This window comes from Cyanistes caeruleus, chromosome 15, assembly GCF_971803275.1.
Source record: "Cyanistes caeruleus chromosome 15, bCyaCae1.hap1.1, whole genome shotgun sequence".
In the NCBI taxonomy this organism is placed as follows: Eukaryota; Metazoa; Chordata; class Aves; order Passeriformes; family Paridae; genus Cyanistes; species Cyanistes caeruleus.
Window position 1 is genome coordinate 4,087,771 of NC_141715.1, and position 26,523 is coordinate 4,114,293.

The 26,523-nt window shown below is 41.4% G+C and overlaps 1 protein-coding gene across 8 annotated transcripts in view; it reads left to right on the forward strand.

The window, feature by feature from the left end:
- The window catches only part of EBF1 (EBF transcription factor 1), a 266,220-nt gene that overhangs the window by 140,773 nt on the left and 98,924 nt on the right, over positions 1-26,523 (forward strand). The window lies entirely within an intron of this gene.

Genomic DNA, 26,523 nt, shown 5'->3' on the forward strand with positions numbered 1-26,523 from the left:
ACGGGACACCCTGCAGGGTCACTCTGTGCCCTCTCATCACAAAGGGTCTCTCTGCCAGGGTGGAGTGGGAAGAGAAGGGAGCAAGGGAGGGAGATGGGAAACTGGGGAGGAAAGTGTGAAGTGGTGAAAGGAGGAGAAGATCCATTGGTTTCACAGAGTTAATGGATCCAGGGTGCTGGAGTATCTTCTCCCCATATGAGCTACAGCTGAAGCTCAGAGTACAGGGGGTGGTTTGCATGTTCTTCATGATCACCTCCACCCTGCACACCGTGCAGTGTCCTTGGAGCCCAAGGGTAGGAAATATTCTGTATCTCTCCACTTTTCTTCCAGCCTAATGCAACATCTGCTGTATGTGATGTGCAGGGGCATGAACTGGCAGTATCCAGGCATGAGGATAAGTCACAGCTTTAGTTCAACTTCTCTGTGCCTGGGCTGTGTGGGATTCGGTAAAGCTAATCACGAAATACTGGTGCTGCATGCTACATTCATTTCCTGCTTGAAAAAGCTCTTGAAAAATCTTTAAAACAATGATAAAACCAGAGGGTTAAGAGGAAAAAAAAAAAAAAAAAAGAAAAAGCCTTTCTCTGATGTGTTGACCATTGGGGTCAAAACCCAGTAGGCTGAACTGGAGACATTATAATTTCCATTATTAGGCTTCTGAGGGAGCCATGACTATAAGCACATTTTCCTGGGCTTTCAGTAGTGTTCAAATATATTGTAATGTTTCCTGCAGGAAAATAGGGGTAATTGCTGTCACTATACTCTGGGGGCTAACATTCTCAAAAGATATAACTAGTCACTGCAGAGGGGTTGTACCTGAAATGAATTTGACCCATAATATATGGCAAAAATACTGTGTGCATCTTGGGATCTCAGCACTCTGCGTGCTTTGGAGGTGGGTCAATTAAAAGGTTATAATTTAGGGTCTTCATGAAAGTCTTTGGGAATAGGGAGGTCTGAATTCCATAATGAAAATCCATAAGGTTATTTTCACTGTATTGGTGTGTTTGTATCTCTAGTCTGTGTGGAGATAAAAACATATTCTCTGATTTGTGTGAGATGTGTAAAGTAAGATAAAAATATGCACATAAATAGTGTGTGCACAGGCATGTACACACATGGAGAGCATCCATGTGCACACACCCCCTGCCCCCCACACCTCTGTGTTAATGAGCTTTTCCTCTGGAGAGGACAAGTCGAAAGGAGCCAGTCCTTCCAGCCAAAAAAATCAATTGCTTCTTCATGAATTATTGAGATGTTTGCCATCAGTTTCTTTACAAAAAAAAAAAAAAAAATCCAGTCATTGTTCGATGTTTCCTCCCCCAGCACACCCTTTGCTTTTACTTGTGATACCGTGATATGAAGACACAATTTCTCAGATATTAAAAGTTTTCTTTCTTTTAATGACACAAATATTGCAGTATTTGGGTATCTTTTTCTTCTCTCCAGTTTTAGCTGTATTTGTGCACATAGACACTTCTCACATACAGCAACCGTCATCTTCCTCCCAGGATTTAGCTAAGGAAGGGACCCTGCAAGTAAAACAAAAAAAAGATTTCATAGCAGAAACACTAATATTTCCTCTCTGCCAAGTGCAGTATTGATATACTGAAGCTCAGACACTGAATCAGGGCTCTTACATGGAACTGTGAGACACCACTAAACGAAGACTTTTTCCTCCTGTGTAAATAGAGAGATTAATGACGTTAAGTGAAAGCCAAGCTGCTGAAATGTTACCTTCCTTATGGTGCTTTGAATTTCCCTTATTTTTGATAAATGAACCAATCTGGCAATAAAAACCTTGCACAGTAGGTTAATAATGTCATAGCTGTACTGCAAAATAGTTATGTTTGTACTGTCTCTTTGCAAACAATAATCCTTTGAAGCCTGATAAATCTATTTTCAACCAACTTGTCTGATCACTAGTACACAGAGCTTCCCTTTTGAAAAAACAGCTTAGAAGATATTTAAAGCCCAGGAGACAATAGGCTAAGGAAGAGGGACAGTGGTTTGAAAGGAAGAAATTGGGTGAGCTCCTCTTTTTCACTTCACTTTCTTCTCCATGTCTCCTTTAATAGATTTGTAAGCATTTTAAGAGAGATTTCCTTGCTGCTTTTTCTAGCCACAGACTACTACCCCATGTGTTTGCAGCAACATTCAGTTATCACTTACAAAAAGTAGCTTTTCCCCCAATCATTTGTGAAGAGAACTGGAAAAGCAGGGGCTGAGTGTAATCAGAAACTTTGCTGGCTAAACCAGGTCTGAGATTGAGCTGTCTTTGGAGGGTGACTCTCTCATGGTGACACTGGTTTTGTTCTTGTGCTCTGGGAGGAGCTCTTATTTATACTTACATGGAGTTTATCGTATTTACGTGTCAACTAGAATATCTGGGCACTGAGAACTAATTTCCCAGCAGGAGTTTTTGTTGCAGCTTTGCAAGACTCTTCAGATGTGCACACGTGAATATACTGGCTTTGTGTACTTGCTCATGAGGAGGTTTAGGAGGTAAAAAGAAACTGCAGAAGCTGTGAGAACAAGCAAGTTAATCGAGTAAAATGGGAAGTGAGCTGTGCAGGCAGCAGCAGATCCTTTGCCCGGAGAGGACTTGTCACTGTTGATGTTCACCCAGGAGCTCTTGGCACTTCCCTCAGCCAACAGAGGTGTCACAGCAGTCCCCAGGTGACAGGAATTCTGTCAGAGTCCAACCCTCCTCATTGCACTGAAACATGGACCTTGCACTGTGGCAATTCCCACTTCCCATTTAAGAGAGAAACTCTGGTAGCAGGGAGGGGATTGTAGGAAAGAAACAGGGCAGGGTGCAGCAGAGCAGTTCTTAAACATCCTCCTAGGCCTGGCTATCTCCTGCTTACAGACCTCTCCTCCATCCTCTCTATCTGCTGAAAGATCAGCTTCCTAAGGACTTGCATGAGTAAAGGTGGTGTTCACCACACAAGGAGGAGAAACTGCATTTAGGTGATCAGCCCAGTTCAGCACAGAACTCTCGTTGCCTCTCAGCAGATCACAGGCCTCTGAAGGGTGTCTGTTCACCAGCAGAAAGACCAGCTTTAATGCAGATAATAATTCTGTTGTCTCCAGCGCTTGTAAGTGCATCAGGATGTGAGCAGCAGTGAATTTGGTGCTCTAAGGAGTATAATGGACTGGCAGCAACTGGGAGAGGAAAGGAATCCTGAAAAACCAAAGTCTCCCATCAAATGGTTAGCAAAGAGCCAATTGTTCTATTTACAAGAGCTCTCCTGCCTGGAGGAGAGGCAAAAAAAAAAAAAAAAAAGTATCAAGACAAGCATTTCCTCCCTGTAATGATAAGGAGCTGTTGCCTGCAGCATTCAGACTACACGGTTTCACAGATGTTTTTAAAAAAAACCCCAGCCAACAGTCTCACTCTACCTTAACTAGAGCAGCAGCACAATTGTCTGTCAGTCTTTGTACAAAGCAGAGTGGAAATATTGCCCTCCTGTTTCTTTAAGTCCCAGGGACTTAGTAAAATTAACACTAAATGTTTTAAAAGAAACCCTATCAAAAATCACTGATGATTTCAAGTTATTATTGAGCATGGGTGTCTGAGTAGCTTGGGGCAGTGCACATAAACTTGACAAACAGGGTACTTTAGTGCTGCCTGCCCAGATCCACATAATAGGGCAATGAAGCTTTTATTCATTCAAAGAAAGGTTGAGTTTGATTGGCAGGTCAGCCTGCCTGAACACCACAGTCTCTTTTCCCTAACACTTCACTGCTATCAATTACAGTTTTGAATGTGAATTGTTTCTAATGTAAAATAATGCCAACCTCTGCCTCTAACCTCAGGCCAGAAAGCTCTCCTGTGTTTTTTTTTTAATTCATATTCACTGACTGCCTGAGGAATCTGTTTCTGCTTTGTGTTTTCTCAGTCTCCCACCAAAGTGCTGCCATCAGAAGCCAGATTCATGCACAGCACATTATTTTTATGTATTAATGATACCATTGGTGAGCAAAATTAAACAGAGTGATTTGTCCCCCCTTCCCCCTTCGGTGCCACAATAGTAATGTTTGTTCTTTTAAACATGCAGGTTCAGAGATATAATTCATAATAAAGTTATAATCCATTACAAGCAAGCATGACTCTGAAATTGCTTGATTTTTATCTGGCAGTTGACTTAAATCTGTTTGCAAAAGTTGCCGGATTGAAGCAAATGCAGATCTTATTTAAATCAGGTGATTTGGTTCAGCTGCCATCTGTTGGCCGGTTCATTATTATGATTTTGTGGTTGCAGTAGTTACCTGTCTTCATTTATTTCAGTAAAACAGAAATTACATTTAGTAAATAGTGGGGTGTTATGTAATGTCTCTTTACCCCAGGGAACTGGGTTTACGTGTACGTGTGTGTAACTTTAACACGAAATCTCCTTTCTGTGCTGGATGACCATTTATGCTGCAAGATGCATTTCCTGTTCTTTGTGACAGACCTCAAAATTGAGTTCCTTTGCTGACTTACGAAAATGCCACGTGTGTTGAGTTGTGGAAGGTTAGAAAGGCCCTACAGGATGGTATTTTTGATGGGCTCCCAGAGTGGGAATTTTGGGTTTAGGACCCTCTGAATGGTGGAGTCAGTTGTAGGGACTTCTTTTGTAAGATGCTGTTGTTTTTTTTTTCCTGCTCCTTCATATGATTCGTGTTCCCTTACCGAAGACTCAACTCTGTCTGTTTATCCAGTTTAACAAAAGCTTCTATTCCAACTGAATTTCCATTTCACTATTGTTCACCTGATTTTCATCAGGATTTTCCCTCTCTCGTGTTTGTGGCTTGTCTCTCCTGCTCCATTATGGAACCCCTGTGCACTCTGCCTCCAGTGACATCACTTCAGGCTTTCTCCCATCACATCCATTATTATCTTGATGGGGATATACAGGAAAGACCTACCTTTGCTCTTTCATCTCTCTTGAGACAGCCACTCTGCAGAATAACCTAGAAACAAGCCATCCCTTCTGGATGTAATTGCTTACAAAAATACCAGTTTTGGGATGAAGCAGTGCTTGTGATAACAGCTTCCTTTATCAAATACATCCTTACATGGGTCTAGCATATATTTAATTTTATGATGTGATATTTTACTCACAGTTTGTGGTGCGAAAGAATCTCTTACTTTAGAAAAATAAGTGGATAAAACTGTTATATATGATACTTTGTATGACATAGCTGGAGACACCTCCTGCTCCTGGAGGTTTTATGTTTTCCTTGTGGTCTCCTTCCTGCTATCTGAGATTTCTCCATTAGCTCCAAGGATAGGGTGGGCTGAGAATTTGAAACAGGAAAATGTGAGGTCTGGTTTTTTTTCCCCCTGTTATCAAGTTTCACTTGGCCATGGTATATATCACAGTGTCCAGCAGACTGTCTGAGGAAATTAGAGACTTCTCACCATATTGTGTATTTCTGTCATGCCATACGTTAGGTGATTCCAGGTGTGATTTCTAGTTTTTCATAGTGTGTTGTTCTTCTAGTTTGATTTCAGATGAAAATAAGTGTCAGCATTTCAGACTTCTAATTCAGAAAAAAAATCCAAATTTTGACCCATTTGGCATTCAGCAAAACTCAGAATGTGGCCTGGTAGCCTAGTCTTGGTGAAATGGCAATTTTTATAGCCACTTGGCCTTTTGGGCATTGGAGGTAAAGTGGCACATGGTCTGATTTCTGTGTTACACCACTTTTAGAGCAGTCTAACTCCCCATTTTGCATATTGAATTCCTGATTTACAAGCTCAGGCTAACAGAGCACTTTCACAGCAAGCACGTTATGTATTTTTGGTGTAAATAAATGTGTGCTCCTCAGTAACTGCCTTGTGAGGCTCAGCCCTTTGGAGTCTGAATGCAGCATGTGTGGAAGGGAAGCTATGAGAGATGCCACCTACTCCAACTCGTCCTCCACTTTCCAAACAAACATGGCACAAACACATTGTAAATAAAGATGACTTCAGACACAGCTCTTTTCATGGGTGAGTGAGTTACACTGGGCGTTTTTCTGGCAAGCAGAATGTTCCCTGGATTCCACGTTTGAATACTTGATCTGTTAGCATTGCTGGATTCTTTGGTTCCTGTGTATTGATTTAAAGTCTCCACTGCAAACAAGCCCTCAGCTCGCTGGAAGGCAGCGTCTGGGGGAGATGCTGCTGCCCAGCAGCAGAGCCTGGATTGCTGCAGTCAGGGCTGTGTTCTCCAAGGCTCCAGGACAGCGTTTGAGGACCATCTCACTCTGCCAGCAGTCCCCAGACACCATCATTTCTGGCAGTTTGGCAGTGGCTGTGCTCTCGGGGCTGTAGTAAAGCACTGGCATTACCCAGCCTGATGAGGAGGATCATGTTCACCTTCACTGGAGTATGAAGTGGTTAAGGCTGTAATTCAAGAAAGCAATTGAGCATTTAATGTAAGTCCATCCTTGTTCTGCACATGCTGAAGCATGTGTTAAACTTTGACTTTAATGAGACTTGACCTGGTGTTTGAAGGTCTATATGTACTTAAGATCAGCTGATATCATGAAGACTCTTTAGCTGGACATCGTGCACAATATGGATGGTGTGGTTTAATATCGAATAAAACAAGTCCTAATAAGAAAGTTTTTTGGCACATCAGTCTTTTGACTTTCTTTATCATGAAATCTGTTGCAATTCATAATGCATCCTCTTTTTCTTTTTTCTTTTCTTTTTTTTTTTTTTTGAAAGAACACATGTGGAATTGAATAATGTAGTTTATAATTTTATGAGGCACAAACATTTTTGAACAGTCAGCAGAATCCTTCCTCAGTTGTTTGGAAGCTTAAGGGGTTTAGAAAGTTCTTCCATAGAGATAAATAAGCTGTCAATTCATGATGAAGAAAATCAAACTTGTGCTGTTGATTTTGGCTGTGGTATTTGCAAAAGTATGAGAGAAATTTTTGCAGTTGTAGAGCGCTCCATGTGTTAGCATTTAGCTTTCCAATGCCACATTGTGCCTCTGATAGCATTTCTAAAAGGTAAACAGAAATGTCAAAATAATGAAAATAAAAGATTAACCATTCTGATTTTTGAGAGTTAGAAATCAAATCTGTATTTCAAATTAATAGAAAGCCAGATCAAGTTTCAAAAGCTGCTTATTGCACCATTGCCTGGCTTTTTTTTTTCCCTCCCTTCTTCTGAAGGCCTTTTTCAGACTTCTCCAGATTTAGATTGTGAAATGTCTAAACAGAGGTTCTAAACAGAAACCTGGGAGGTATAGAAAATATGCCAAGAGCAAATTAGTTTACTTAGTTCATGACTTTAATATACCCTTGCAATTAGCAGAGTATTTCCTTTGGACTGTGGTCTCAAGGTATGTGTTTCTGTTCAGGATAGTTTTTTAGGGGGTTGTATTTTTTTTATTTGCTGTCTTTAAATGAGAAAAACCAAACCAAAATGGTTCTGCCTTGCTGGGTCCATATGTACCAGGAGTTTGATCATGTTTGAGTCACAGTTTAACTCACAAATCAGCATCTCCAAATGCATGGGGTGGGTGGGAGAAAAAAGGCTGAGTTAGGACCTGGTTACAAACAAAGCAGAATTAGGGCATAAATCCTGCTTGCCAAACCTCTCCTTGATACACCAGTTTCTCATGGGTGTACATTTTCCATGTGTTGTCTTCTGCTGGAGAAAATGTACCTTTTTGACTGGATAAAGTATTAAACTTATGCTGCTAAACATTGCTGAAGACACCAATCCCTTTGGAGCCACATCCTCCCCATCAGACATCCTAAACCATTCCCGCTCCTGGATGCTTTGTCTCTCTGCCATCTCCCCATTTCCATCAACTAAATTCACTTTCTTCTCACTGCCAAACCTCCTAGAAACAGCTTCAGTTCTACCTGAATCTTCCTGAAGCCGCCAGCATGGTCATCTCTTCCCTCCATGGAAAACAGCTACAACCCACCTCGGAGCTGCCAAATTGGCACCCACAATTGCAGACTCCTGACCCAGCGTGACACAACCCCTCTCCCTCAGATACTGATCCTGCCCACAAACCCCCCACAATGGCAGCCTGACCCTGGCTGACACAATTGCCCCTTGTGTTTGCCAAACCCACAAAATTACAGGGGTCGTGCAGGAAAAGGCCGTGAGGTGGGTGAGACACTGTCTGTGACACTGTGACCCTATTCATGGGCACATCCTTGCAGCAGCACCCGGCAGCCTGTCTGCAAGGCATTGCTTTAAATTGTAGCCTTAAAAGAGCCTTTTTTAGATGCAAATGAAAGACCCAATAAGAGCTTGAAAAATAAAAAAAAAAACAAAACCCAAAATGTATTAAGATTACTAAGAAATGTCTGATGCTGCTTCTGTAGCCCTAGAATTTTTTGGTGTTTGGTCTTAGTGTTTATTTCTCATGCATGTAGACTGCCATGCACCCAAAATCAGTCTCATCATTTATATTTGTCCATGAGAAATCTTCAAGCTATCAAAGATATGTTTATATTTGGCATAGAAAAGCTATCTGATGGTCACCCAGGTTCCAGCCCAGTTTCTTTTAATAGCTGGTGGTGTTTTAACTTTGTATTCCAGTTCTACCAGTGGGAGAATGGGAGAAATTATACATCCTCATTTCCAGGAGGTGATCTGGAGACTAATCAGACAGTGTTTATAACACATGTTCTAAAATGTAAATTCATATAAGTAGAAGTATGTATATTTATGTATGCTGTATTTACATATAGTAGAAATATATCTAAAGCATGTATGGCTGCACATGCATGTGACTATGTACATGATGGACACGTAAAAGATTATTTTCTTATTTTTCTGCTAGTGTGTTATTAATTTACATGTGCCACTGAGTGCCCTGGCTTGGGAGCAGGGTTTGGGGATCTCAGCTCCCAGATGTGTTTCTCTGCAGGCCCCCTGGCTGTGTGCTGAGGCAGGATGCAGCAGTGCCCTGCTCCTTACAGGGAGGTTTTCTCTGGGCTTGCTAATACAGGGAAATTTACTGGCATAATTATACCCGTATAATTATGCTGGAGTAGTTATGCTGCTCTAACTCCCCTGTGAATGCTCTTGTGCTGCAATAATAGTGCCCATATGGGGACTTACACCAGTATATCTCTACTGGAAAATATTTCCATGTAGGCAAGTCCTTCTTTAGGGGCAGATTTTGCAGGCCAAGGTGCTGCACAGCCCGTGTAGACCCTTGGTTTGTACATCGTGCATGGCTTTTGGCAGCCACGTTTTCTGCACAGGAAAAAGTTGTTTAGAATTCCTACCAGAATCTTTGAAAGGAAACAAACATTTTCTTTCACCAATATAGCATTTTTTTTTTTTTCTTCTGCAGTCCCTTTATTTATTTTTTTAATATCTCTTAATATCTAAAAATACAGATGTAACTTCTGACTTCTGGGTTCAGGAATTTTCTTTTTAGATGTGCTGAGGATCAGATATAAGCCATGTCTGGAAGCAATACTTGGCCAACAGCTGAGTGTGTGTGTATGTGTGTGTGTTCATCTATCCATGATTCATTCTGAGGGCTGTTTTAGCCTTCATAAAATATTCATGCTGGTTGTGCATGGTTCTATAATTGCCATCTCAGGCCTTGAATTATTTATAGGTTGTACTGTTCACATAGTCTCATTTACTGATAGAACAGATAACACTATACAAGAGGATCCCAAACACTCTAATGCCTGTTACTTTGCATTAAGTAGTGGAATTATATTACTGTAGGTGTAAAATGCTGGCCTTTTTCTCCTCTCGCTTTAATATATCATTTTTGTATTTATAATATGCTAATTGTTGAGATGCTGTTAAGCCTCATAATTCCTGCCGAGTTTTGCAGAAATCAAGATGTGGTTGAAATGATTTAGCTCTTGATCCCAAAATGATTGTTCTAAATCCACCCCCTCCCTTCCCCCGGTGTTAACACCCAGGGTAATTTATTGAAGTGATGCATGAGTACACATGCATACCTGAGCTCCTTTGTTTTACACTATTGATCAGTTTGTGTATCTTAACTGCTACAAACATTCAGAAGTCCAGCTAATGCAGACATTCACCAAGTGTATTTTCAAGTTCATTGTACTCAATTAAGTGCTGACTATGAATTCATCATGAAAAGTGGTCTTATTTCCATCAAATTTCCTATTCATCTCTTCTGTGATTAATTCTGTCAGCTTTTCTGACCTACTTTTGACTTTATTTTTTTACTGAATATGTGGAATTGCATCAGTTTAGCTTGGACATACAATGCACTTGGAGTTTTCTTTGCCTGCTCATTTTTTGGCTTACTTGCTTTCTGAGGCAAGTGCTAACTCTAGGTGAAAAATGCAACTGAGGTAGGTTTTGTTTAAATTTTTTTAATTGTTCTGCTTTTCTAATGGAAAGAAATAATTATTGGAGTAGAAATTCAGTCACTAGCAGAGTCATGCACTGGAATACTTTCCCTTATTTTACCAAAAACTCCTGCATGTTTTTGTGAAGTCACCTATTTTCCTCCCCTCTGAAAGGAGAATATTGGCATTTCCTTGATGGCAGTCCATAAAGAGGATAAACTGTGTCCTTGCTGTAGTAAGGAAGTGCAGTAGGAGCACATGGGAAGGGAAGGCTGCTGGGGTCTGTGGTGGCACTGGAATATCCGAGGATCAGCCAGAGCACACCCAGCCAGGGCAGGAAGGAGAGCTGCCTCAAGCCCTTCATTTCAGTGCAGCTCATTGCTCACACAGGGGTTAGGAAGGATGTTCTTCCAGATGGGTTTCTCTTCCCTTCAGGGAGGCAGTTCCCAATCTCCAGCACCACCCTCTGCTCCAGCTGACAGGCTGGGGATGCTCCTGCCCTCTTGGGCTGTGTTCCCAGCAGGGATCAAAGGAGATGCTCAGCCTGGAATTCAGGCTCGATTCTGCCTCCAGTGCCAGAGGATTGAGTCAGGTATCCGTGGTGCTTTGCTCCCTTGTCTCTCCAGAGGGATCCCTGATGTTTTGGGAGGGAGGAGCCAGACAGGTGTGGTGCAAGGAAAAAGAGGTGGTTGGTGGTTTAGCAGTGGTTCAGGTGCAGCATCACCTGCTCAGGGCACACCTAGGGGCTGCAGGTGACAGAAGAGGTGACAATGGAAAGTTTACCTTCCTCAAAGCAAAGTGTGGGTGAAGGCAGCTCTAGAACGAAGCTAGAAAAAAATAGAGCAAAAAGAAATGTTTCAGCAAAACAAACCATTTTGGTGAACAATAAATTCTTGAGGAAAATATGTCTCTGCCTGAGCCCTTATTTTTCTTTATATTAAATCATTATAAAATAAAACTTGCGACATTCACCGTTCTGTACAATGGGCTGAACTGAAAAGAGCTGTGTTCTTTTCTGTATGATTTTGTGAGCCCTAAGGGTCCCTCAGAGAAGAAAACAATGTTATTGTCATGCAGATTTCTCTCCTTTTCAAGATTTCAGAGTTTCCATGAATCCCTTGCAACAGGGCAGTTCTACTTCACATGTTTTTAAAGCTTTCCTTCAGCAGTGCCTGTGTGATGGCTTCTTTGCAATCTCCACTTATCTCATGGAGTTTTAGAAGTTTTTAGAGCTAAGTGTGGTTGCTGTGGCATGCAGAGAGTACCAAGCTTTCATATTGGCACTTGGCTTACTTTTTGCTTTTCCTGCCCATTTAAAGCTTAGTGTGTGTGTAAGGAAAAAACAAACCCAAAAGGTTATGAAGTTTGCTCTTATCTGTCATATGTTTTGTGGTAATACCTGGAGACCTCTGGTAGGTCAGATTTCTATACAAATTATATGCTGTCCCACAAAATTTTTGACTGAAAGGAGCAAAGATAGTAAATGAATGACAGGGAGGAGAATGGGATTAAAAGAACCCAGGTGCTGGGGGTGCTGTACAGCTGACATTATTTGATTATGGTGCTGCTGTTTGTTTGGACTGCTCTAATAATTTGGTTTTGGTCAGGAGTAGCAATCCCAACTTCTGCTTGCATAGGTGTTGTCATGGAGTTAGTTGGAGGAGGATGGGTTTGCACCTTATCATTTCTGTGCTGGGTGATAATACAATATTGATTTTAGAGAAAATGACACATGTTTTATTAGGCAATTGCTAAATAAATTTTCTGCAGTGAAATTGTTAAAATATGTTAAAATATCCTGGGTTTTTAGGGTCTTTATGACCTCTAGCATTTTGCAAATGATGGGCTTCAGGGACACTGAGGTATCACTGAGGTTTAAATGGTGAACTGGTCTTTGCTGTCATGGCTGATCTCAGACTGTACTCCCAAATAGTTTCCTTCAACAAATAGTAGAGTGTAGGAGCAGCAATGCTCAAACCTTTTAACAGAATTTTACCATCTCTATTGCTCTAAATCTATGAAGAGCCAAAAAAATCCCATACACGACCTAGAAAAACAAATTGGTAAGTGTGGTTCTTTCACTGATCCAGCCTATACAGAATAATTTTCTTAGAGACATTTAAAGTCTATGAAATCCTACATCGTTTCTCCTTTATATATCAGAAGTCTTTAAAAATATCTAACATTTTTTTTATGCCAACAATACATGAGAGAATCCTAGATGTGTGTGACACCTTTTAGAAAGTGTCTTTGTCTTTATCTATCTGTACGGTACCTGTGTGCTAGAGAAGTGTCATGATCCCTATTTTAAAGATGGGAAAAGAAGACAGAGAGATTTAAAGGTAGATTTTTAAAGGTGTTTTGACTTCTAAAGATGCAGTAAAATGTGCAGTAGGACTTTTAAGAGGGCTTAATTGCATCTTTAGCAGCCTGAAAGCGACTCGGCGGCTTCCAAAGTACACCAAGCACAGAAGGAAACGTTGGTCTTCTGTGTCCTGCCCTAGGACTATAACCACTGGATGGCCCTTCCAGGGTGGAATGGTTTTGGGAAAATAATTGTGACTTTCTGCTGCACTGCTCTTCAGGATTGCTGCTTCAGTAGGACATGGAAGCATTGAGTCATGGCTGCCAAGATTAAGTGAAGAGCTTTCACTTATGAATTTTCTCAAGATGATGTTTTGTCACACTAGAGGTTTTTCTCTAAGAATTTTTTTTGTGCTGGCAGACCTTCAGACATGATCCTTACCCACAAATCTTCCTTTTTTACAGACTGTCATTTCCCAACAGAGGCAAAAAAAAAAATCCAGAGAATTCAGTCAAATCTATCTCTCCCAGGCTGGCTGTGAGCTGTTCACCAATGCATTATTGTGTGTTTTCCAGGATGTTTTGTTTCATAAGGAATCTGTTGCTGTAATGGAATACAACATTGTAAAAGGGACCATATGGGCAAAAGTGGTGTTACTGTCAGAAAATCTTTGTTATAAAACCAAAACAGGGTTTTTGCTTTGGTTTGTACTTTGGTAAGGGTCAGCTTTCCAATGGGTGAAGAGCTCAGCTGTCAGGGGTCCTTTCCTTATCTTCTTCTTCCTCTGCTGCTGACAAACCTGTTGAGCTCCATAAAAGCTGGTCCCAGAGACAATTTTCCTCCTGGTCACAGTGTGCATTTTCAACATGCAGTTTTATTACTGCACATAGTACTTGATGCAGTTGTATCCAGATGTCTTTCCTCAATCCTGAACCTGCCACAGCTGCAACCAAAGTAACCAAAAGATGCCAACATTTTCCCTGTTCCTTTCCAGTGCTTACAGTTTTTTCAGAAAAATTGGAAGAAAGGTTTTAGAAAGTACATGTATATCACATGTACATTTTTAATATACTCTGTTACTTTAAGTTATGCTTTATTCATATTGTTTGAAAAAAAAATCAGTTTTGCTCAAGAAGTAGTAAAGAAAGTATTGGTGCCATGCCAGTCATCTGGCATCACATTTAGCATCACATTCTGTAATACAACTCTGTGGTGTTTCATTTCTGTTTCAAGCTGTGATTGGTTGTGGAAGCACTAAGAATGAAAATATTACAGGTGTTCAGACTAACTGTAAATCAGACCCAAGATCTGGCCCCACCTGTGTGTTGTGCTGTTATGAATGAGAGTATCTATAAACTTGGTTGGCTTAAAGTGGTGCAAGTGAAATTGTAACTTGATACACTCAGGAGATGTGTTTTTGATAAACTTGCTGAAGAGTTGTTTATACATCCCTATAATACTGTGTGGCAACTTGTGTTCGTCTCTGTACGTGTCTGACTAGTTATGATGTGTGCTGATAAAATTTAACGACTGGACTGAAAAATATTTCATACATTAAAATATATGAACTATACCTGTAGCAGGTACCCAATTCTGTATGTTCTGTGCCATTCCCACACCCAGCTGGGTGTGCACACACATCCCCACGTGTGGCTGTGGTCCCCAGTGTGCAGTTTATAGTTTGGAGAGAAATCATCCTCCATCATTCGTCACTGCTGAGCTGCAGCAGACCAGGCCAGCACATCATTTGTTAACAGCGACAAAGCCGCGCTCATAAACGCCGACATGTTACATTAATTTATAGGCACTGAGTGACTTATTAAATGTGACGTGTGAAATATAACAGGGCCCGGTATGGATGATTAGGTTTTGGGCTTTGAATTGTTGACAAGGCAGGGGTAATGAATTGCGGGACACAAGCTAGTGTGTTTCCCCCTCATTAGTCAGTATTAGCTGCATTAATAGTAATAATTGGATATATTCATCATTTAAAATGTTTTAATAAATGTTTGGACAGCACCTGATCTAGGCTGTCAAATATTAGACTGGAAGGTTCGTGATGGGAGAAAAATTATGCCATTCCTTCTGCAGAGATTTATACAGCCTAAGGGGGACCATTTGCCAATGTCCTTTAAGAGGTAATGGGTGGGAGAGAGTTTGGGAGCAGACAGTGCAACAAGAGAGAAACCAGCCTCTCTTGCACTTCAGGAAGACGTTCTCAGTTTATTCTAAAGACTTCTTGGTGCTGAAATTGGGTGTCCAAGGTGGGGTCTGACCTGGTTATTTCTGGTAGGATGCCAACCTCAGGTGAGAACTTCACAAAAGCTGTGTGTGTTCCCATCTGAATTTGTTTCACTCTTTCACTACTGCAGACTGAATGTTGGTCGGGGCTCAGGAACTTTCCAATTTGGGGTTTTGGCTTGGAGTCATCATTACTTTGAGCTATTAACATATTTAAAATTCCAGAAAATTTTCTGCCTAGACACCTTGAATGCATAAGTCTCTGTGGGGTGAAGGCAAGGTGGTGTTCTGTGGATGTTCTGCCAGCTCCACTTCCATTCTTGGTTCCTGTATCTCAAATGCATTATTTCCTGCAATTTGATACAAAGATTCCTTTGAAAAAAGAAAAAAAAAAAATAACCTTTTTATTTTTTTATTATTTTGTGATCTTTAGAAGTGGAATTAAAAACTGGTACCAAGGAATACAAAATTTATCTGTCTCCTGCCTTAAAAGTGACATGTAGGTGAACATTAGAATATGCCTTCTAAATGACCGGATGGAGATCAAGAAAACCACGTCCAGGTGGAAAAAAAAAAAAAAAAAAAAAAAAAGAGAGAGAAAAAAAATTCCAATTTAAAACTTATGAGACATCACTTTGCTGTAACCCGTTATGTAATGAAACCCATTTTTTAAAAGCAACCTTCAGGATATACAAAAGCAACAGCACATGGTGTTATTGGCACTGCATCACTAGACTGACAATTTTTTATTTTCAAAGAAGAGTCCTCTAAGGAAGAGGCTCACTAGTGTGGGAAGCAGCGTTTGGTGGCTCAGTGGGAGGTTGGCTTCCCCTCAGATGCTGCTGAAGAGGTGTCACACCGGGGAGTGCCGCGTTGCTGGAGGTGCCGTCTTTCAGGAGAGACACAAAGTCAAGTGTCTGACCACCTGTAGTCATAACAAGTCCCAAGACGCTCTCTGCAAGGATGAAAGTCTTCTCCTCAGTGTCCTTGCTAGTTCCAGGTAGCTGCTTCTACTGAGCGTCAGGAATCTTTAAGATGAAGGGATCTTCGCACTCTTAAACACAGCGAGCCAAACTCTGCCTCTTTCTATCCATGGGCTTTGTGTGAAAGGTTGGTGGAGGACTCAGAAGATACCAGGGGTAAAGCTGGCTGTAGACAGGCAGTGCTGCAGCTCCAGGGTGGCAGAGAGCATTGCAGGAGCAGTGCAGTTGTTTTGTGTTTCTTGCAGTTACTCTGCGCAGTGAAACAAAGAAGTCTTTGCAGATAGAAACCTGGTCGTTCAGTTGTAATCAGAATGATCCATACTTCCCAACTTGGAGATTGGAGTGATATTATTTCATGGAATAGACTCAAAGTCACATGTAATTTGTATGTGATAGTGTGCATTTAGCTGTATTTCCAGTCGAGCCCTGAGCATTATATTGTCAGGGTTGTCTGTTGTTGGTGGTTGTTGATGACAAGTTGATGTGAGGGTATTTTAGCATGTTGTCTAACATGTGTCTGCTGATGAATTTGTCACTGGCACTGCATAGTATTTATTCAACCTTGCTTTTAATTTTTATTTGGAGATTTAGTAGAGATGTAAAACTTAGAATCTTAGAATCATTAAAGTTGGAAAAGACCTCCAAGGTCATCAGGTCCAACCTTTGACTGACTGCCACGGGGTCAACTAAACCACTGAATGTCACATCCAGTCATTCCTTGGAATCCTCCAGGGATGGGAACTCCACCACCTCCCTGGACAGCCCTGTCCAAATCTTTGCCATCCCTGCAGTGAAGAAGTCTTGTCTGTGTTATAACACCATGGAAGTTGTCTGTAGCTGTTCCCTGTTCCCCTCTGTCAGGTATTTAATGCTGAGCCTCTGTCCTTATAATGCTTTTAGTCTGTTGAACTCCCTCTAAATGTGCTGTTTTTCATAGTTCCCACCACCAAAGTACACAATGCCATGAGCATGATTTATTTTATAAATGTCTTACAAATGCCGACTCTTGCCTTTTCCCTGCTCCAGTTCTAACTTGTCACCAACATCCTGATCTGAATTACACCATCCAGTTTTGGGGTTTTGTCCTTCACCTTGGGTACCCTCACTGGATGGTGGGCTTCAAGGGCAGAGAAAATACTGTTTTTTCTTTCCAAGTATACTTTTCCAAAATACTGGGGGTTTTTGCAAGAGAGAACTTTGCAGCTACAGCCTACAATGGCTTGACACAGACAAGGACTTCAGCAAAAGTCTTTTTCCTGCATATTCAAGGCTTACTGCTTTAAGAAAAGCTCTGAAACACTTAGTCCAAAACTTGTGATATAAGCAGATATGATAGGTTTCTACATGCTTGCTGCAGAGGTCATTATTTCTGAGCTTAATTAAGCTCTTTCAATGTCACGTTAGCAGACATATGCAATATTTATTGATGACAACTCCAGCATTAGTATAGGGTGATCCTCTTCACCAGCATATCAGAAACTCTTTTCCCCTTCCTCTTTTAGTTTTTTTCCCATTTGTGGTAAATCCCAATGAATTTACAGTGTCTGGGTTGCTTGCCCACACACACACACATGAAAATCTGCAGCATTTTATACTTAGAGGCAGTTCATGATCCCCTTCAGGTACCCCTGGCATCTCCTCTCTTGTTGAAGCACTGCACACACAGCTCCAAGTGCCTCCGCCTTTCCACAGGACAGCCTCTTGCTTCCTTCCAGCTCTCAAAATAGCCACTACACTCCGGATCCTGTGCTCCCTGCCAGAGCTCCCTGCTGCAAAGGAAACCAGGGCTTTATTCTCTTAAATATCATGAAACAATGGGAACCCCTGGATGGAATGTCCAGGTTGTGGGCAGGAGCTGAAGGCAGCACTTGACTTTATTCCACGATGTTTTTGCACTTGATCTTGTCTTGTATAAATACAAATATGTATTTGCATTTTTTTTTTTTTTCTGGGCTCTAATTCTGGACTCATCCTTCTAGTTTGTTTGAAAGATTCCTTTTAATTGTTGGGTTTTTTTTCTTTATTCAGTAGAACCATGAAAGTATAAAATCACATCTCCCAGCAGCACCTTTGTCAGAGACTGACTGGGTTCCCAGATCAGTTTAGTTTTTAATTTATTAAAAGTTAGCTTTTAATAACTTAAAGTTATTAAGTTATTGTGGTTTTCTTTCCTCCCCTGCATAAGGTCCTTCACTGCTGCTGCTTTAGTTGAAGCAAACATTCAATTTATTCTTTGAAGCATAAGTTGTTTTAGGAGGGGATGCAATCAATCCCTTTCCATATTACACTTCCCAAATACTTCCCAGTAATTACTGGAGTGGCTCAGGTGAGGTAAGTTCCACCCAGGACTGTGTGAACAGGAGATTTACAGGCACGCTTTAAACTTGTCCATTGCTGTTGCAGTTCTCTGGAGGATTTAGTGGTGCAGAAGCTGAGGCTGGGTGTCATCCCAGCAGTAAATCCCACAGTCTTGCAATGTAGATCTTGCTGGCAGTGATCCCAAGGCACTGGAGCAACTGCAGCAAGAACCCCTGAACCAACCCAGTTTCAGCATTTCATGGGCACACAGCACTGTCAAGGGTTTGTCTTGCATTTCTCTGGAAACTCCTTGGATTGTGTGGTTTTTATATTTTTGAGACATGAATTTACTCAATAATCACTTTCTTGGTCTCTTACTTTCTTCTGACTCATTATTGGTATATACCATGTGTTATTGTAAGTAAGAGATCTAACAGCATCTTGGTTGTTTCTCTCTCTTCAGGCCATCAATCCTACATATAAATCTGGTCAAAAATAATTTCCATGTCTAAGCAGACCTCCTGCCCCTCTCTCTTTTTTTTCTTTTTTCTTTTTTTTTTTAACATAGAGCATCTTCCACTCAAAAAAAATCTTGACAACAAAATGAAGCAGGTCCTGAGCCAGGTCTCAGGAGGTTTCACCATTGTAAGATCATTTCTACACCTGGTGTAAATGCTCAAGGATGCATCTGTTCAGATGGGGTTTGAGTAGAACTTCATCTTCTGCTTGTGCAGAATTTTTTCTCAGCACTTTAGAGGCTCAGACCTGTCCTTTACATGGCCTCAGCCTCTGGGTTTTTCAGATTTGGGTGATGGCACCAGTGTGTCAATGTTACTTAAAGATATTCTTGGGGTCAGGTTATTTGAGGAGTCATTAATTATTGTATGTGCAGGCAGATTACACACAATTTTACATGCAGGTGATTTGCAGGTGCCTGGTCCAGGGAAAGGTGGGAAATGTGTTTTTCCCACACATGAAATATTTACCATGTGAATCTTTACAACTTTCTCTGTAAGCTGGCAAAAGAAATATGTCATCAGCACCCCCAGCTCCAGGTGACACGTGTTAGGGCCCCATGTTTGCTGTGAGAAAAGCAGCTCCAGAGGGCTGGATTAACCCTGCTCTCCAACATCCCCTGACTTTGATGCCTCTGCTGCTTTTTGGTGCTAAAGTTACATGAGTTTACCTTGAGGAAGCAGGGAAGCAAATGCTGATATCGTATTGCAATAACAGCACTGCTGTTATCTGTCAGCACTTACACTGAACAGAGGCTCTTTCTGCTAAAGTATGACTCTGGCAGGGCTGCTAATTCACTGGCATTGTGTGAACTATGACAGACCACAGGGCTGCTCTGTAGTTTTTTTCCAGTGACTGAAGTCTAATGCCTTCAGTAAAAATTAAAAATAGTTAACCCACTTTTATGCCCTAGTATTTGTGGGGTGTAATGGGAGTGCAATGGGGAAAGACTGAAGGGAAAAGTGGTTAAATTGAAACAATTTGATTGACTTTTATTATTGCTATTTTACTATTTATAATGATTGTCAAATCATCAACCACTACCAACAAATACCCTGTGTATCCTCTGTACACAGATGGCATAAACTCCTCCTAACTATTTTTTATTTTGTGATAGAAAGGTAGCTGCAGTTCAAGTGCAATAAAAATTTTAGATGCTGGAGCTGGGCACAAGTAGGGAGATATAGAAAGATTCAGATTTTCACTATTTTAAGAAAAAAATGAAAAATTAAAAGCTCAGACCTGGGGGGCAAAATTAAATTAGAGAAGACTGAGCATTCAAACCTGCCTCCAGACTAATCTTAATTCTGTTTTGTGATGTTGTTTTCTGGTGCTGTTATCTCTTTCTTTTCTTATTAAAAGTCTGGGAAAAGAAACCAAAACAGTCTCCCTGGGATTTTAACTCACTCATAGGAGAAAATGCCAAACACACTTTCCCAAACTCCTCTAAATTTCTGTGATGCATTATAACTCAGTATCAGGGAGCTGGAGGAGTCCAGAAGATGCAAGATGAAAAATTGATATGCTGTGCTTCACTGTGCAGAACACACAGACCTGAGGAAAAGTGACTGGGAGCACTTGCTGAAGCGAGCAATGAGTAATTTAAGGCTGGTTTGGGTAGTCCTGCCTTCTGATTTGGTGATTATGTGGGTGCCTCCTCAGATATTTGCTGTGCTGAGCTGAATATTTACTGTATTGAAAACAGCAAACTCTAGCAGTGCTGGAGCTCTGGCAGCCACAGCAAGTTCACAAAAATAACATTATCATTACTATTATTATTATTATTATTATAATGTTTCTGTTATTATGGCACTGCCTGAAGAATTTCAGTCAACAGGCTCTGACTGCTTGAGGTTTATTCTCTGCATCACATTACTTCTCTTGGGCCTTTTCTGCAGTTCAGGAGGAAGATATATATTTTCTAGTAAAGTAAATAATTTTCCATGGTTTTAGTTTTGGTATTTGTTTTGTAAACCAGTGAATAAGTTAGCATCCCATAAATGCAAAATGCATGTCTGATTTGGCTTCTATTTTAAATCAGTAAGAACATTGAATCCAGAGAGAACAGATTTGGGATTTTGATTTTTCTTAATTAGGATGTTTGATAACTCAAGAGGTTGTGTATAGAAGAGAGTTAGATGGCTGTATCTGCTGTTTAATTTCTCTTCTGCAGAATAAATTTCCTGTTGTAAAAATGCTACAAAAGGTATCTACTGCTGTTTACTGACTAAAGAGCCAGGGAAAATCCAGCTGTGAACATGTGGGTAATAGGAGGTTTTCTCCATGCCTATATTTGATTTCCATGTTCAGCCTCATGTTGGTAAATATCAATGTAAGCCTCAATTATTCTTTTGTGAATAAGGTACCTGACATGATCAGGGAGCTGTGAAAAGGCCTGCAGGAAAAAAACAACCAGAAAACCAAAACAATCTTCAAGTAAAGTTTTAAAATATTGAAAAATTAATTATTGTTCAAGACTAAAAAAAAAGCTTTATTTTAGACTAAGTTTTTAAACATCTAGAATTTTGCCATTTTAAAGTAAGAGTTTTGATAGGAAGAGTCAACTTGAAAAGGGAAAATAATTGACTTTGTCCTTCTGAAGTTTCTAAAGGGGCATTTTATAGATCATGGAATAATAAAATCATAGAATGGTTTGGGTTGGAAGGGATCTTAAAGCTCATCTCATTCCTGCCTCATGTCCCTGCCATGGGCAGGGACACCTTCCACTATCCCAGGTTCCTCCAAGCCCTGCCCAACCTGGCCTTGGACACTTCCAGGGATAGGGCAGCCACAGCTTCTCTGGGCACCCTGTGCCAGTGCCTCACCACCCTCACAGGGAAGAAGTTTTTGCTAATATCTAATCTAAACCTACCCTCTCTCCCTTTTGATTATTTACTTTTCCAAATAAAATTTAATTTTCTCTATATTTTTATTTTAGTGACAGTTTGCTAAGTAGATCAGGAGTTGCAAATGAAGTTACAGATTGACAAAGAGAGAAGTGTGTGAAAAGTGCAGAGAAAACCCTGCAGAAGCAAACAGAGCAGTGGCAGTGAGGGCACTGTCAGCCTTGGTGACCTCTGGGCTCACCCCTGGACTGACTTTGGTTACCTCTTGATGTGCCAAATTTTCACCAGAGCTAAAATACCCACCAGAGGTTGTTTGAGACAACTGTTTGTGTAGCATCCCCAGGCTGACAGCAGAGCTGGGCCTGCGACGTGCTCGACTATGTGAGTAGTACCTTTGTCTCCATCAGTACTGCTTGTGTATTTAAATTTATGCACATATTTAGGACTCTGCTGAATTGGTGTGCCATACAGAATGGGCATGCAATCCTTTTATCTGATGGAAAGTTGCTAATTATTGCCCTGGCCCGTGTATTTCGGTTTTGCTAATTTTACAGACTCACATATACTTGCTGCTGTGTTTCATCCAGGAGTCTGAAGTTGCCCTTTTTCTATCAAATGTGTTTACAGCACAGAAAAGGTGTGTTTTGTCAGTTTTGTTTGCCCTAGCCAGGTCTGAGCTGTATAACCAGCACTCACTCTTTGGATAGCCACTGGTCTGGCTGACCTTGGCACCAAGACAGCTGTCATATTTTCTCATGGAGGAACTGTTCTTGAACAACTTCTCCAATGTATCAGGAACAAACAAGCTTTTCTTCAGCATCAGGAATGCAGCAGGTCTTCTTTCCAACTATTTTTTTTTCTCCTTCCACAGACATATTTATTGTGGCAATGGCCAGAAAATCCTTCTGCTAAACCTTCATGTTTGGGCTCCTTTAAATTTCCTTCAGGGGAGTGACAGAAGAGCCAATAGATAATGTCAGAGCTTGCTTTCTTTAATTTAACTCTTCAGTTATTTTTAATAAACGTGAGTTTTAATTTTTAGTGGCAAGAAAAGCAGGAAGGCAAAATCCTCTTACGTCTTCATTACTTGGATTTCCATTTCTGCCGTTTGTTTAATTTAAATCCCTGTGGTAGTGGCAAAGATCAGAATGCTGCTGGGGAGGGTACTGCACAAAGCCAAAGCCTTTGGTGTGTGATGGACAATAAGGCCAGCAGAGAGTGGCAGGGAAAGTTTTAAATTTTAAACAAGTGGAGTAACCTTCAGCTGGTTTTGTGCTCACCAGATCCATCAGTGGAACAAGGGGAATCAGAGGATGATGGGGCAGGAGTGAGGACAGAGCTGGTTTCAGGAGCTGGAAGTAGCAGTCAGAACCAGGGCTGGGGTAGAGTTCCTCCCTAGCAGAGGGTGAGAGCACAATCCTACTGGCACCAACAACTTTTTGGAAATCCAGCAGTTTTGTTGGAAAAAACCCACAATTTCATCTCCAAAAAAGGAATTTCTATTGAATTGTGAGAAAAGGAGAGAACATTCCCAGAACAGCCAATAGCACATTTTTTAGGGCTTTTGCCTGGCAGACAGAAGTTAACTTTAGTTTGGGCCCTGATTCAGCCCAGGGGTTTGTATTTAACTGGAGGATGTATTTCTGCACTGGACCTTGCAGTTACCCAGGGATTTGTAGTACTTGCATGGCACAGATTAACTGCTCAGCAACTTCACTCCCTCAGCATTTCCTGCAGCCTGCCCTGAGCAGCATCATAGGACACCTAAATATAATCTAAAATGATCTGGTTTTGTCCCAAACTTCCCTTCCTTACACTCCAGCCTGTCTCTGTGGGATAAAAGTGATGCATGGAATTCTCTGGTTTAATACCAATGCAAGCCAGTAAATCCAAGTGCTCTGCAAAAAGTTTTTATTCCTGAACCTGAGCTGACTTGAATGGGGCTGGGTTGTGTTTCTCTGCTCCACATGCACAAATGTGTGCACCATCTCACCGGGGATGGCAGTAGTCAGAAAACATTAATGAAAAAATTGCCAAGCTTTCAATGGTAGCAATAATTGATGACTGACTCCTGTGTGGCAGAAGAGCGGGAGTTCAGCAGTCACTGAACAAACTGAAGTTTGGAGAGAGAGTTGAAGATTTTATTGACACTCCTGTGTTTTGCACATTTTTTTTTTTCATCTTGGAAATGAATTTCAGACCCCAGTAGTGAGTATTAATGCTATATATCCTCTGTGGTTAGCATTAATGGTACACAGTCCTGCCAAATGTGGGGAAAGTTAGAATTGAAAAAAAAATAACCCAGTGTGAAGAAGCTCAATGAGAGCAAATGGGCTTGGAGGTTTATGCTTACAAAGAGCTCAGCGCTGTTGGCACTTCTCCTGGACCAGTGCTGTCAATCCAAATCTGAAATATTTGCAGAGTGAAGTGTTGCTAATGAGCAACGCTGGCAGGACCGGGCTTGAGGTGATGAAGGCACCTGAACAAGCGGTTTAAAGCAGGAACCAAGGGCCTGGGCTGAGCCTCATGAATCAAACTGCTCTGCTCTTCTCTTGTCTTAATCTGTTCCCATCCTCCTTCCTGCCAGGGTGGGGGGTTCCATCAGTCGGGTGTGTGCTGCCAGCCCAGGAGCTGCTCAGCTCTTGCCTGGATGAGTGTGGGATGCTTGGTGTGCCCAGGGGGACTCCAGCCCTGGTGTGTTCCAAAACAAAGTGTGGCCCCATCGTTTGTTTTGTCTTTCAGTGGAATTAAAATACAGTGCTTGGCAGAATGTGTTCTGTAAACTGGGGACTTTCTTTTGCTTAACATGCAGTGAGTGAACTTGGCTGTTTAAGCTTCGCGTTCCTCTGAAAATGCTGTTATTTTTGCAAGTTTATTTTTTTCTGGAGTTGGTTTAATTCAAAGGAAGTTTTGTTTGCTTGGTTGCTTGCCTGAGGTTTTTTGGTAGGTTTAAATAGATGAGCTTCATTTCTTCTGCAGTTTATTTTGGTGAAACTTCTGTGGCCTTTGAGGGCTATAGCACAGTGCAAGTGGAGTTAAACTGTGAAACTTTGGGCTAGAGTTTTGCAGACCCCAAAAGTCAATTCTGGCATTTCAGTCATTTTCCAACCTTTGACTTGACATGAGCTCAGGCTCTGTAAGGGGAGGGAAGACCCAATGTTTCTCCAGAGAGCTCCACAAAGAGTTTTCCATCTTTGTTGGGGAGCCCTTGAATCAACCTCATTGCCCATTATTCGTGTGCTATACAAAGCCATAAGAGGAATTTTTAGCTATTTTAAACAATTCCATACCCCAGCTCTCCTCGGGCCCGGGGTGTTGCTCTGGAGCTGTGGCAGATCGTGTGGGCAGCTGCTGGACTCAGCCCTCGGCGAAGCCGCCAAAATCCCGCGGTAAGCCCAGGGCAGCGCCAGCTTCTCCCCAAAGAGCGAGTGGCTCTGAGAGGTTTTGCCACATAAGGGCCTGTTTGAGGCTGTAGGCACCAGCTGACAGGGATGTCTTTGCCTCTGAACAGATGGCCAGGCTTTTTATTTCAGCGAGCAATCTCGTGTGGAGGGGTGGTCTCCAAATCCTGCCAGGGTTTCGCGAGACAGGGCCAGCTTAGGGCAAGAGGGATCTGATGTCTGTGCCCTTCATAGCTCGTGAGCTAAATGACGAGCTGCTGACAGGACAGCCATCATCTGAAGTGTAAGATCCCCAACTCTCCCCACTTTTCATTTTTCTTTGGTGGAATTAATGCCCTATTTGCTTGTCTCTCAAAATCCGTTCTGGCACAAGTACAAACCCTCGCCTGGTGGCAAGCAGTTGTCTGGATCCGAGATGCCAAGATTTGTGCTGACAGCTCCTTCTACACAATCTGAGTCAGGCTGTCACAGCTGGCCATTAGCGGCTTAAAAAGACACTCATGTACAGCAAATAGCACCACCTTTCCATTATTGAATATCAGAACCTGCTTGATTGAGAAATTCAATGACTCTCACTGCTCTTTCCTTTAAACAAACACGGTCTCCAAACCCCTGTTCTAGTGCTGTCGATGTTTATTTTATGTTGATTTCTTGCTCTTGTTTAAAAGCTCAGGTCTAGAAGAGACTTCCTGGGCCAGGAGATCTATTCCTTGATAATCCCAAGCATCACATCTGATAATCCTCCTCATTACACTGCATTTCTTTAATGAAAACAGTCCCTCGTTGTTTCAATTTACTGTTGAAGGCATTTGCTTTGTATGGTTTTCTTGACGTGGAGGAACAAGCAGCAAAACTTGCCTTGTTGAGGGGCAGCATCACAACTAGAGCAGGGCAAAGAATGCTGCTCATCAAAAAGGGATTTTCTGAAGCTGTTTACCCTGCAGTGTTGCCTTTCTTGCTCACATTCTGTGCAAATTCTGCTGACCTAGCATTCAGTTTGGGTGCTAAAAGAGGGCTGCTTGCAAAAGTTAACATTCAGATTTAAAGTAAAACAGGATCAAACTGTTCCTCACCCCGCTCCTGTATGTGGGAACGGGGCAGAGGAACTTCTGCTTAGTCACTGATGGTTACTGCATGTGTAATGCTGCCCTGTCTGGTTACACTGGACTTTAAACTTGCTCTAGGATTAAACTTTGCACGGCTGAGCTTTAGTAGACCTTAGTCTGTAGTTTATTTTGGACAAAAGGCTGATAAACTTTGGCTTTTCAGGGAGGAAGCCTGGAATCTGAGACCCACTATTATTCATTGACTTGTCTTTATGAGTTTACAGTCCACTGATGCATAACACTGAAGGAAATATTTTCAGTGAAATGTTTGCTTTTTTCTTTGGCTTTGTAAAAGGCAATGTCTTTTCTTAGAGATATATGTCAGGGTCATATAGCTACTTCAGTGAACTGTGTATGGTCAGGAAATAGACTGCATCAAGAATATTTCATTTTTCCATGAAGTCATTATTTTGACCAAGACTTCCCCCTTCTCCTCTCAGGGATTTGGGCTCCACTAACCACTATTTGAGCATTAACTTTATGCACAAACTCGGTTTAATCCTGGGAGGGAGATTTCAA